The sequence below is a fragment of the Euleptes europaea genome, chromosome 12 (assembly GCF_029931775.1).
Source record: "Euleptes europaea isolate rEulEur1 chromosome 12, rEulEur1.hap1, whole genome shotgun sequence".
NCBI classification, from domain to species: domain Eukaryota; kingdom Metazoa; phylum Chordata; class Lepidosauria; order Squamata; family Sphaerodactylidae; genus Euleptes; species Euleptes europaea.
The window spans coordinates 22,381,071-22,395,452 of NC_079323.1; the positions used below are offsets into that span (position 1 = coordinate 22,381,071).

The following is a 14,382-nucleotide window of genomic DNA, read 5'->3' on the forward strand; positions in this document are numbered from 1 at the left end:
AAAGGAAGCCACAGCCCTCAGTTTGCAAGACGTGAGCAAGGCTGTTAAAGATAGGACATTTGGGAAGACATTGATTCATAGGGTCACCATGAATCGGAAGCGACTTGATGGCACTTACACACACACAGACACACACACACCCATCAGTCTGATTCAGTATAAGGCAGCTTCATGTGTGTTCATGTGTGTTCATAAGGGAGGTGTTGGGAGAGGGAATGGCAAAAATCACTCACTCTTGTTTGAATAGAATTTCCCCACTGGAGCCAACGAATGGATCTGATGAGCTGCTGAACTGGTCTATTAAGAAATTCCAGTAGCTATATAAATCGTGAAACTATGTTAAGAGAATCAATTTACCAAGGGGAGGGGCCACAGCTCAGTTGTAGAGTATCTGCTTAAGTTCCCAGGTTCAGTGCCTGGCACCTCCAATTAAAAGGATCCATCAGTGGTGTGGAAGACCTTGGAGAGCTGCTACCAGTGTGATTAGACAATCCTGACCTTAATAGACCCTTGGTCTGATTCATAGAATCATAGAGTTGGAAGGGGCCATACAGGCCATCTAGTCAAACCCGCTGCTTAATGCAGGATCAGCCTAGAGTATCCCTGGCAAGTGCTTGTCCAGCCTCTGCTTAAAGACTGAGTGAAAGGGAGCTCACCACCTCCCTAGGTAGCTGATTCCACTGTCGAGCAACTCTTACTGTAAATCCCCCCCCCTACTATCCAGCCAGTACCTTTCCTCCCACAATTTAAACCCATTATTATGAGTCCTATCCCCTGCTGCCAACAGGAACAGCTCCCTGCCCTCCTCTAAGTGTAACCCCTTCAAATGCTTAAAACATGTCCCCCCTCAACCTCCTCTTCTCCAGACTAAACATTCCCAACTCCCTCAGCCTTTCCTCGTAGGGTTTGGTCTCCAGGCCCCTGATTATTCTCATCGCCCTCCTCTGCACCCGCTTGATTCTGTCCACATCCTTTTTGAAGTGAGGCCTACAGAACTGCACACAATATTCCAGTATAAGGTAGCTTCATATATATTCATTTTTAAAATCAGCAAATGTTCAAATCATAAACGTTGATGGTACTTTTTGACTCATCAACTATGGAATTCTTTAACTTTGGCCATTTATGCATGGCTGTTTCCTTGTGGTCCCACCACCAACTACTTCAGGGCTTTGCTTTGATCATGCTTGCATTTTCCGACCGTCAGAGGTCACCTCGCTCTCCCTGAGAATTTCTAGATGATGGCTAAACCCAAATCCAAAAAACATAGGCAAAATGCGCGGAAAGAGTGAGGCAACCTCTGACGGTCGGAAAATGCAAGCATAATCAAAGCAAAACTCCAAAGTAGTCGTCAGGGTGACTGCAAGGAAACAGCCAGGCATAAATGGCCTATCTGTTATGGATTTGACCCAGAGCAAGAGGGTTGCTGTTTGTAGTTTCAATAACTACAGATTCAACATGACTAATGTATCAGGGAAAATAATTCAGCACTATGCCTTCCCTTATCATATCCTTAACAGTTACTATGGCTTTGTGAAGAATGCTGAAGCAAAGAGCATTCACTCTCTGCTGCTTTAAATGGAAATTTAATCTCTGCTCAGTGATGTTACAAACTGTGGAAACATTTGCCTTGAAAAAGTTATGTGTTTCCATATATTAACATACTTCTCACACTTGCTCACATTTGCTCAAATAAGCTATGAAATAAATATTTTCCACACTATAAATGTAGCACATTTTTTCTAATGCTTAGAGGTAGATCACTTAATCAATCAAAAGCAGAAGGAGACAGCTTCTGGGACTCAGCTCTTCGTGGTATTGCTTGCTTGTAGGGCAGCTAAGCAAATTAAATATATTCAGGAGACAGTCTGACGTTCCTTCCAGTTCATATTTCTCTTTGTGAACATAACACACATAAGCAGTAGCTCTGCAGAGAGCACAGCAGCAAAAAAGAAGGCCATGTTTAATCAACCATATCTCTGTCAAATATTAGTTGCCAACCTTTTTCTAACTAGCCCTGTAGATGCAACCTGATGTTTTATGTAGTTAGTATAGAGACATTGCCAGGGTCCATAAAAAGCTAGCAATAAAAAAACCCTAGTGCCTGGGGGTATTTTTCAAAAGAAAAAAAGATCTTCCAACCTATTCTTAGCTTAAAGAAGAAATCATTGCATATTTGTTCAAATTTTCAAAAAATCAAAGCTAGGAGTGCTTTGGTTTTCCTTGTCATCTTTTTAATATTTTATGGGAAATGTTTAATTCTTTAACTTTTGTTAAATTATGTTACTATTTTTAATGTTATTGATTTTATTTTTGGCGGAATTTCCACCTTATTCTGTATTATTGCTATGGGTTTTTTTTGCTAATGCCATAAGGACTTGATGATGGGTTTCCTTCCATATTCAGAAGGTAGTGATTCTCAGTGTGTGAAAGATAACCAACATTTTCAACAGATTCCTGCAATTGTGTTTTGGTGGGCAGGTAGGTAACATAGCAGGTAGTGCTATGAGCATCTCTGTATTGTGAACAGCTTCATCTGCAGATTTCTGCATGTTGCTATTAAAAGCACAAGAACAGTCAAGGCCACTATTTATTTTTCTGACCAATAGGCAACCCTAGAAGCTTGCTATTTAACCCCTCCCCCTTTATGATTTCCTCCCAACCTTGCTTTAAAAATTTACATGCTGTTTTTTGGTTGCCATACTAAGGACATTTTCCTGCGAGTAAGCTAGGGTTCCCAACTCCAGGCTGGAAAACACCTAGAAATTTGGGCGTAGAACATGGGGAGGGCAGGGGTTGGGGATGGAAGGGACCATGGAGTCCACCCTCCAAAAGAGCCATTTTCTCCAGTTGAACTGATCTCTGTAATCTGGAGATCAACTGTAATTCCAGGAGAGCTCCAGGCCCCACCTGGAGGTTGGCAACCCTAGTGGGTGCCCCACTGAATAACATGGGGCTTACTTCTGATCAGACCTGCTTTGGATTGCTCCCTATGTACAGGAATTCTCACTACAAATAAAAATCTTTTGTGGTTACTAGCTCCTGTAACTGTCCACCATAGTTATGGAATTGATAGTCTCTTTTCTGTGGTCTTTTTTCACCATGTGGGCAAGTGCACACGAAGTATGGAAATTTCACTCTGGGTCATCAGTTCCTTTCTAAAAAAGGACATCTAAACTCACCACAGGGTTGCCAGCAGGGCTGGAGGGGAAATGTCCTGTTCCTTGAATAGAGGCTTAATGGGATGTCGTTTACCAGGTGATGTTATTTACCTGTGTGCAGGAGAAAACTTCAGATATCCATTTCTACTCATTAAGCCTCTATTCAAGGGACTTATCTCCAGGCCTTTTGACAGTCCTAGCTGTTAGGGTGACTAAAGTAGACCTAACTTCAGATCATGCAATTGTTGCTGAGTGGAAAAGTAGATCAGTTGCCAGTTGCGAGGGTTAGGATTGATACTCTCTCTGGCCAGCAGATATATCAATGAGCAAGCACTAGCTTGTAAGCATTTTCCAGCAAACTACACATCTGCAAACAGCAGCAGCGGAACATTCCAGGAATACAAGGAGAAAATTTAAAAAAGATAATGGGCCCTTCCTACTCCTAGAGAGGAGCTCGGTGGCTAGGCTTACCAGGTCCCCCTTCTTCGGCAGGAGGTTTTTGGAGTGGAGGGGGTGGGTGGGTTGCGCGCGCCCAGAAGTGCTTCATCATTTCTGGTTTACACCTGGAAGTGCTGCATTGCAAATGGCCAGTTTCCACTCAAACTCCCAGTTTGAGTGGTAAAGGCCTGTTGCGATAAGGCACTTCTGTGTGTAAAACGCTTCACAAGGGGCTGTTTACCACTCAAACTCCAAGTTTGAGTGGTAAACGGCCCCTTGTGATACGTTTTACACCCGGAAGTGCTGAATCGCAACAGGCCTTTACCACTCAAACCGGGAGTTTGAGTGGAAACTGGCCCTTTGCAATGCAGCACTTCCGGGTGTGAACCGGAAGTGACCTGTCCCTGCCTGCACAGATTGCCCGTCGACCCTCAGCTGGTCAGCGGGCAGCCAGGTGGATTGGTGGGGGTTTGCCCGCCACCATCTGGCACTTGGCAACCCTATTGGTGGCCCATAAATGTATGAGAAGTGATGGAAGGGAAAAGGAGAAAGGTAGGAAGAAAACAAAGAGGGGAGGAAAAAAAGGAAGAGGAACCGAAATCAGAAGACTAGTATGAAAGTTTCCATGAGACCATTCAGACAACCAAACTACTCTGGGGCAGACTGATCTTCTGTATCAACCTGTGTAGTGGCAAGAAGAAATTTGTCAGGTGCAGATGTATAATAAAACGTATGGTCGCCTGCTTACTATAGAGAGTGCCACAGGGACAGCACAAGGGAGTTTTATGTCTGGAGGAATTTTTCAGCAGCGTGTTGCTTTGTTGCCTTAGAGGGGCTGTACACTGATTGGCACAAAAAGGACGAAGCCAGCTAAATGAAATCAAAGAGCAGCACCACTCCACTTCTGTCAGCCCTGGAAAAAAATGCTTTATCAAAGCATTGTGCATGTGTTCGAACAAAAGGGTTAATCCCTTATCAGAGGCTACTAAATACCCTTCTGTTGCCTTGCGCAGCAGGCCAAGTATCCATCATATCTGGAATTCACATCTATTGTCTAAGCCAAGAATAACAGATGTCCCAGTTTTGCTACTATAACTAGGTTCAGGTCTGTAGGAAATGGTGAGATGGAAAGACTGAACTCTGAGTAGTCGCTCCCGGCACCATTCAAAACATTTAGTTGAAGACACAATATATGGTCAACTTTTGACTTTCACTTGAGGTAGTTTTATTATCAAGGCAGCAAAGGAAAAAATCAGAGATGTGAGGGATCTGCAGGAAGACTGTGTTCACAAAGTTACTATTTGCTTTCAGGGGTATAGGATGTCACAAGTTATCAAACCACAGAGTTAGGGAACATGGCCTTTTCCCGTTCTCCAGCAGCAGTGGAAAGCAGCCTATTCCACAGACATAGTATGGATGCGTGTCCAGGGATACAAAAGCAGGGATGCAAAAGGAGATTTTTATTTCCTACTTTCTGAAAGCAGCATAGTTTATTTTCAAGTTGGTCTGATGTTGGCCACGGTTTGAGCACTTGTGACCCAAACACACCATGCAAAGGAAAGACATACAGCCCATTCCTGAGCCTGAAGGACGAAAGCCCTTAGGAGGCCAGGAAGGAGCTGCGCCGGCATTCAGGGTCCCCGTGCCGGCTTCCGGGCAACTTATGCTGGCGTTAGAGGCCCCAATGCCGGTGGGAAGGTCTGGATGCCAGTCCTTGGGTGCAGCCATGGCTGCCCCACCCCGGGACGCCGATGGGGCTTTCCACTGGCTTCCCACCAGTGTAAAGGCCCGTGCTGGCGTCCTGAGAGGCGTCCCGGCGTCCCAGGTGAGGAGCTGCTGTTAGGCAGCCTCCTGTCCTCTTTCGCCCCGGGAATGCCGGCGCGGAGAAGAACAAGGCTGTGCCTGCTTTTTAGCAGGCGCAGCCTCACTATGGGACGAAAAGGCCCCATTTCACACACAAAAAGCCTCTAAAAGGCTTTTTTTGTTTTTCGGCGTGCGTGGAAATGGCTTCAGGAGGCAGAGTGGCAGCGCCTCCTCTCTGCCGTCCACGCATGCCAAATCTCAGGAATGCGCTGATAGATACTATCTTTATCATGAGCAAATTGGGTTGCAAAGTACAATCAGGAAAAGGCTAATTTTCTTGTGTAGACTAATACTCAAAACATATTTATTTAAAATATTTATAGCTGGCCTTTCATCCTAAAAACAATGCCCCAGTGGCTTACAAGATGTATAAAAACAGCATGAAAACATAAAACAAGTGGCTAAAATCAACAACCAGCAGCTATATAACAGGAAAAACACCCCCCAAAAGGCAACATTTCTGATTGTTTCCCTCCCTGCTTTGGAATTCCCTGTAGAGAGGAAAACCGCGATACCCCAAGCCATTGTATTTTCCCCAAGGCTCCTACGATAAGGCTAGAAATAAATGTGGCAGCAGGTCAAAAAAGCCCAGGTCAACCTGTTCAAATATGTAAAGCTTTACTGGGATCTGGTGACATCTTAAAAGCAGGGCTGAAGTGTGATTCATAGGTAAGAAAATAACTGCGCTGGGGATCATGTGAGGAAAAGTCCGACGCTATGTGGCCTGGCCTGGTAAAAGCCTCCTTTTCACATGAGGGTCTCCTCTCGAGCAAAGAAAGGAGACTTTAAAGAGAAGGGTCGGGCTGGTTCAGACAGAATTAGTCCCTTAGGCTTGCTGAATGTTCTTCCCTCCCTTTTCTCTCCCCCCGCCCTCGCCTCCTCTACAAACCTGACAAAATTCAGACTACTTCTCAAGGGGACAGGTTTAAGGAATGGAATCTAGAGCCAATTTAAAATGGAAGGGGCTTAGTACAAGTTATGTGTAATTAATCTAACATTTCCCCCCTCCATTAATACCCTGCTTATAATCAGCATTTGACTGAAGTATTTCTCTTGCTTCTTTAAATCTCTTGGTGGATGTCTCTGTAGTTTTTGTTAAACAACATGCAAAGTTTTTTTTAAAAAAAGGTCCTTAGAATATGTGCAATACAGCTGTGCTGCTACTGTTTCGTTTTTTTAAGTACAATGTCTACACAAAAGAGTGAACAAAAATAATACCAAGTTATATTATTAGAATGAATCCTGGACATCATTAGACAGAACTGAGGAAGTAGTTAATCCATGCCTGCCCATCCGTTTGGAGGCTGCATTACATGATCCTGCCCAATGTGCTGCTTCTACATACTGACTACCTCTCCTGGTACACTAGGGTTGCCAACTGCCAGGTAGTTGTACAAAGAGGCAGCACGTGGCTCAAAATAATAAACATAAATATCAAAAAACAACAATTGTGTTTGTCTTACTGTCAAATGTATTGAAAATAGACCACCAAAACAAATGAAGTGTGTCAAAACACACACACAATAGCCTCGCAGGGCTTAAGGCAGTGCCAATAGGAACTTAGTAGAATAGTTCATCACATGTATAACCTGCAATACAATAATGCCATTTAAGAATGAAAAATAACTGGGAAGAAGCTATCTTAAAAATGTATAAGAATGGTGGATGTTAAAGAGGGAAGAAAGGTAATACATCTTACCCCATCTGATACTACAAGATGTTAAGGTTCTTCCCATTTATTTTTCATTCTTAAATGGCATTATTGTATTGCAGATTATACATGTGATGAACTATTCTACTAAGTTCTAATTCCTTCTCTAAAAGTGGTTGGTAAACCTTTAAAGCCTTTAATTTCTTAAAATTGCTTAGATAAACATTGCTGTTAATAGTGTTGTTTCATAACATTGCATGAAATGTCTGTTTCCTAAGAAAGGTATGGTCCCTTTAAATCCTCAGGGTCGGCAAACTGAAGAAGATTTGAAACGCGTCTTTGCGACGGACCCACCTTGGACCGCATTGTTGTTTTGTTTTGTTACTATTGTGATTGTAATACCACCATTGTTGTGTATTGCTTACAACCACCACTATTGTTGTGTATTGCTTATAACCATACCTTTTTTGGTTTATATTCAGCCTGGGAGGCTTTATTTTTGTTTAGCTCTTCGGCTTTCCTATATTTTCAGCCTATTGGCACTGCCTTAAGCCCTGCGAGGCTAGCCCTGCGAGGCTATTGTGTGTGTTTTTTGACACACTTTTCATTTGTTTTGGTGGTCTATTTTCAATACATTTGACAGTAAGACAAACACAATTGTTGTTTTTTGATATTGATGTTTATTATTTTGAGCCACATGCTGCCTCTTTGTACAGTTACCACTATTTTCAGCATAGGTTCCTTCTTTCTCCAGTTTAACTGCCAGGTAGTAGCAGGAGATCTCCTGCTAATTCAACTGATCTCCAGCCAATAGAGATCAGATCACCCGGAGAAAAATGGCTGCTTTGGCAATTGAACTCTATGGCATTGAAGTCCCTCCCCTCCCCAAACCCCGCCCTCTTCAGGCTCCGCCCCCAAAATCTCCCGCTGGTTGCGAAGAGGGACCTGGCAGCCCTATAGGGTTGCCAAGTGCCAGGTAGTGGCCAATCCCATCTGGCTGCCTGCCGACCAGCCGAGGGTCGGCAGACAATGTGTGTATGTGCACATGCCTGCCGCGCCATGTCACTTCCGGTTTACACTTCCAGTTTGTGATACATTTAAGCCCGGAAGTGCCGAAGTGCAAGGGGACTTTTTTTTACCACTCAAACTCCCAGTTTGGGTGGTAAAAGGCCCCTTGCAATGCGGCACTTCCGGGTGTAAACCAGAAGTGACACAATCGTGTTGGCGTGGCTGCGCGCACACACAAGCTTTTACCTCCGCTCCAAAAGCCTTCTGCCAGAGGAGAGGGGCAACCTGGCAACCCTTGCAATTGAACTCTATGGCACTGAAGTCCACACCTCCCCAAACCCCGCCCTCCTCAGTCTCCACCCCAAAAACCTCCCACCGGTGGCAAGAAGCACCGGGCAACCCTATCTGCAGAACATTAAAGAGTTCCGCATGGTCTGTAAGATGGAGCTTTTCCGCCAGGCCTATAATTGAGGGCAGCCACAGATGTTATCTGCTGGCCTCCCTATCTCTCCCACCTCTTTTCCGACTTTGCTTGGTTATGCATCTTGGGGGGAGGGCTCTGTCTGTCTGACTGCCGAGCGCACAGCTGCTGGTATGTTCCTAATTGAGCGCCATCTATTGTTTTAATATTTTAAGTAGTATTGTTGGATTTCGTTTTTAGCAATATTAGATGCTACTTTAATGTATTTTCATTATGTTCTATTACAGTTTTATTGTTGTTACCCACCCTGAGCCTGGCTTGGCTGGGGAGGGCGGAATATAAATTTGAATAATAAAATAAAAAATAAACTGAATGGGCCTAAATTCTTGGTACACAGTCCAAAAGCACAATCCTTTTTTTGAAAAAAGTTCATTTTACTTCATTTATTTACCCTTCCACCAATGGGGACTCAAAAAGGCTCACATCATTCTTCTCTCCAACATCTTATTCTCATAACAACCCTGTGAGGTAGATTAGATTGAAAGTGTGCAGCTGGGCCGAGGTCACCCAGCAAGCTTCCATGGATTCTAATATGACCCTATAATGAAGTACGAGAAAGAAATTAAACCAAATAAATGTTCTTAAGACACACCATCAGTTTTTTTTTTAAAATATGTTACAACCTTCTTGAGTAAATCAAGGATCTCAAGAGCTGGACTTTTAACCTTGCTTTAAATGTCTCTCTCTCACTGAAATCTTTGCCCCCATCCCAGTGAAATCCAAAATAGTGTCTCCAGAACAAAATTTCTGTACTTAACAGTGTATGTACATACTTATAGTCCCTTATATTAGAAAAAAGAGGAATGTGGATTGCAATTAAGTAAGATCCATCAGGTAGCCGGCTCAAGGTTGACTCAACCTTCCATCCTTCCGAGGTTGGTAAAATGAGTACCCAGCTTGCTGGGGGTAAAGGGAAGATGACTGGGGAAGGCACTGGCAAATCACCCCGTACACAAAGTCTGTCTTGGAAATGTCGGGATGTGACGTCACCCCATGGGTCAGGAATGACCCGGTGCTTGCACAGGGGACCTTTACCTTTTTAAGATCCATCACACATTGTAAGCATATTTAGTTGGTAGTAAACCATCTGACTATATACATTACAAATGATGCAAGAAGCGCCACTGTCTCCCATAACGAACACATTAAGTATGATCATATTAATATGTACACACATACACCAAGGTTCTCAGAGATAAGGTGTTTACTGTGTAGGGTTTCCTGCAGCCATTGAAACAGGTACAGCTGTCTTTACTTTCTAGCAAGTATGCCTAGAGAGAAATAATTGATTTTCTCGAACTCTCCCCCCCCCTTTTCTTGGTTTCCATTACAACGAAGGCAAATATAGAAATGAAATTCATTTTCATAGCTATCCCAAGTCATTTCCCCCCCATTTGTGTATTTTTTGTAGGCTTGACCTCCGTGAAGACTTTAGATATGTTTGGATCCAAGGTAAGTTTTGCTTGCACTTTGCAGGCTTGGTATACTTCAGCAAAACCTGCAATATCCTGACCTACTGAGATTAGATCTTTGTTATTAATGAGGTTGCAAGCACATTTCCCATGGGGCCTCACTGCATGCCTGCTTGCATGATCAAACTGCAGTGAGGAAGGGATTTCCCATGCTTGTATATGCTTTCCATATATATTTGTTAATAGTGGCTCTCCCCAGAGCACTGCTTGAATCTGGGTATTAGCTTTCTTTATTGTCCACTGTACATTTTCTGAGGATGAATATAAAAATTGGTCCGTTTCCTTATTTTCAAGAAAGACAACGGAAAACAGCCAGTATTAATTAATCTCTGGAACAAATGTGAGCAGAATAAAAGTTGTGCCTTGATTTTTTTTAAAAAAATGTGCAAGTAGAAACTTTAAATAAAATAATATATGATATCCTATATTATAACTATGTAGAATTAAATGAGTTCTGGTGTTGAAAATAAAAATGGGTTATAGTTATTGATTTCTAAGTAAGAAATGGGAAGAGACAAATGGCAGAGAATAACATTACCACCTCATCCGATTTTGAATTGTAGAAGCGAAGGCCTTTAAAATAATTTCAGGTGGTTAATTTATGACCAATGACAAGGATATTACTGGTTAAAATGGGAAAAGTCAAATAATTCCATCACAGATGACTGAAGTAGAATGGTTTAGCAGGTACTATTAATGAATACACTTACATATTTCAAACAGTTGTGGAGAAACAGTGTGCACACCACATGTTCTCAGTTGAGCAAAGTGGCAGATTTTTAAAAAGTACTGGATAGACTGTAATAGTGAGTTACTGCACTGTAATGACATGAAAATAATTATTCTGTAATACTGCTTATCTGTTTCTATTTATTTGGAAAAAATATTTTTCTTTACATACTATAGGTTTTGGAAAATGTAAAATACTGGAAAACTGGGGGGGGGGGGAATCACCCTGTAAAGCTAAATGAAAAGATGTCCATACAAATGCCCGGCTTATGAATGATTAGTGCTCCATTTGTAAGCTGCCAAACTACCAACCCAATCCTTTTTATTCCCCTCTTTTGTCAGCATGTGGATAAGCCTAAAACTGCTTTCAGCGCATTTCCTCTCAGTTAAACTCGAATTAGTCCCTTCTGCCGGACCCCTACTGGGATGCCTTGGTACATCACAGGACCCTAGCTGAGCAAATCTCTTTTCAGCCCAGCAAAACCAACGGCAGTTACCTGCTACTCTGACAAGACCTGTGCCATTACTTATTACATAATAAGCCCTTGCTGTTGAGGGTCAATTATTCCATTGACTAGGCATTACAATAATTCTCGGTAATTAAAAGGGGTACTTATGTGAATCTGGACGCATATTGAAAGAAACATTAGTCCTTTTGTTATCTTGGCAAGTCTATTGTTCCTGGCCTAGCCTCACCAATTAGCATCTTCTGCCAATCCCCGTCAGCTGAGGTTTGGGAAGGAGGGAACAGAGGGTCAAACTCAGATGCTAATTTAGATACAATTGTGACAGTGCCGTTTAGAGGGGCCTGCTCCAAAGGCGCCATCAGGGTTTAATGAAGCAAACAGCCTGGGTCCCCATGACCCTGCAGAGTTAATTAAAAGAGACTGCTCTATGTTGTGGTGCCAAAATGGGGGCGGGAGTGGGTGGGTGGGGGAGACAGTGGCACCATGAGGTCCATTCTCAATCCCCCGTTCCTTTCCAAAAAGTAAGCACTTTCTAGAAGGGCGTACAATCATCCTTTTAATCTGCTCATTAAACAAGTCTCTCATGCAGACTTAACGCATATTAGCACTTTCCAAGTGGCCAAAACCTGACACAAAGCAGATGGAGCAAATGATTCCACAGGTTACGCTTCAAATGGATTGCTAATATTAATATTACAACTTATAAGTACAGACCTGCCCCCCCCCAAAAGAAACACCCCAAAAAACAAAATGAACACCTTCGTTGTGTATTTTGAGTCTACCTTTTTGGTTATGCTTCCCTCCCCATGTTTTATCTATGCATTGAATGGAACATTTTAAAAAAATTTTTTAACATTGAACAGTCTGGCTTCTTCAGGAAATAAATGTGTCATGTTACAATATCCTATTCCCTGTACGTGAAAGCAATATGTTCCATATCCAGGTGGATATTTTAAATGGGTACAAAAGGAAGATGCAAAAGAAAAGGACTGTAAAATTTTTAAAAAGACACGCAAAAGCATTCTGTGTATTTCAGCCACATCCTCAGCAAACTCTGTAACACTTCTGTTTTTCTACATTTCACCCACTATTCAATGATTTTCACTGACAGCAAATGAGGTGGTTAATTCGTTCCCACTGTAGGTGGGACACTGCAAGCTGAATATGCCCCTCCACAGAAAATCAGATGCCAGGGAGAAGGGTTCTAGACCAGTCTACTCTCTCGCATGCTAAGTTTCTGTATGGCAATGTTTCTTCAAATTCAAGAGTTCTTCAAACACACAACTCTTACCACCTGCTATTTTGCAGAGGTACAGTCCAGCAACACTTTACTGTTTGATACTTCTCTCCAGCCTATTTCTGGGCCTGCCCTGGGATTAGAATTCAGAGGTTTGGATTAAACACTGTGCCTTGATTTAGGCTTCCTTGAAATATGTTACCCATAGTGTTACACGAATGCTTGCTGTTCAGAATCTGAATGAATTTCTAAAGTATCCTGCGAAAGCATACAAAAATAAATAGGCTGCCAAAGATATATACCCCATCATTAAACATTTGGGCCAACATCCATCTGCAACACCCTCATAATACAGGGGGTTGCCAACTCCAGGTTGAAAAAATTTGTGGAGATTTTAGGGAATGCAGCCTGGGGAGGATGGGGTTTTGGGAGGAGCAGTACCATAGACCCCAGCCTCCAAAGCAGCCATTTTCTCCAAGGAAACTGAACTCTGTAGTCTGGGGTTGTTATAATTCTTGGAGATCTCCAGGCCTCACCTGGAAGATGGCAGCCCCAATGATTTGTGATGCTTTATTGAGGCAGTATCTAGCATAATATAGCTCATTCGAAGCATTAAAAACATCAAAGTACCCAACACACACATCTCTCCCAAGATATATGGAATATCTGGTTTGAGGAAGAGAAGTACAGGTACACACTACTCTCAAAAAACAACAGAAAACTATATTTGCATGGAACAGGAAATGACAGGAAATAGTAATACTAGATGATTTTTTTTTTTTAATCTCATCAGCTTGGACCAAAGAGTTCTATTACTCATATAAATGCTTTTCTTTCTTAGCACATTGGATACAGATTTCAAAATATGCCCCCCTACACCTCTTCCCTCTCTTTTCCAATCATTAATCTTCACCATCCACACACCAGCAACTTCAGAAGCATATCCAAAATGTATTGAGGCTTAGTGATAAAGTAACTTGGCCAAGGGGAAAAAAGCACTTTTTTTGTAGTTTTAAGTAGAACGAAGTAGTTAGTTGCAACAAAATCCTGTATTAAATTACTGCCCCCAAGTGTGTTAACAAATGTAATGTGCAAGGGGGTGGAGGAATATATTCTTAGAACAAAATAGAACAAAAAAAAACCCATTTCCAAAGTGATTAGCATAGTCCATTGAGTGCTCTTTCTGTAAAAACACCTTTCGTTTCGGTGGTTGTTCTTCAGCTCTCCTGCGCAAGCCTCATTGGGCAGTTTAGAATGCTTGATTCTTAAAAAGTAGGGTTCCCAACCTCCAGGTAGTGGCTGGAGATCTCCTGCTATTACAACTGATCTCCAGGTGATAGAGACCAGTTCACCTGGAGAAAATGGCCACTTTGGCCATTGGACTCTATGGCATTGAAGTCCCTACCCACTCTAAACCCTGTCTTCCTCAGGCTCCACCCCCAAAATCTCCAGGTAATTCCCAACCTGGAGCTGACACCCCTATTAAAAACCCTATTGGCTCCGAGTGAGCAATACTAAACCGCTTTAGTCAGAATCTTACTCAAATCTGTTCACTGGGGCTTAGTCCCAGGAAAGTCCCTATATTCTTAGGATGGCACTGCGAGGGAGCTAAAGTTGCTTATATTCAGAAAGCAGAACCCTGCCCTCCTCAGGCTCCACCCCAAAAATCTCCCGCCGATGGCAAAAAGGGACCTGGCAACCCTACCTCTCCCCCATACTCTCCTGCCAGCTGCTAAGCTGACAATCCTATGGCAAGCACAAAAGGCCTAGTTAAAGGTCTTGGGAACCCACTTATTCTGTCCCCCTCTTTCTCACAAACAGATGTACACTGGTGCCTGCAGGATGTACATGCATTCACTAACATGTGAATAGGGC

The 14,382-nt window shown here is 42.7% G+C and overlaps 1 protein-coding gene across 1 annotated transcript in view; it reads right to left on the minus strand.

The window, feature by feature from the left end:
• Positions 1-14,382, minus strand: part of ATP8A2 (ATPase phospholipid transporting 8A2) — a 419,645-nt gene that overhangs the window by 52,744 nt on the left and 352,519 nt on the right.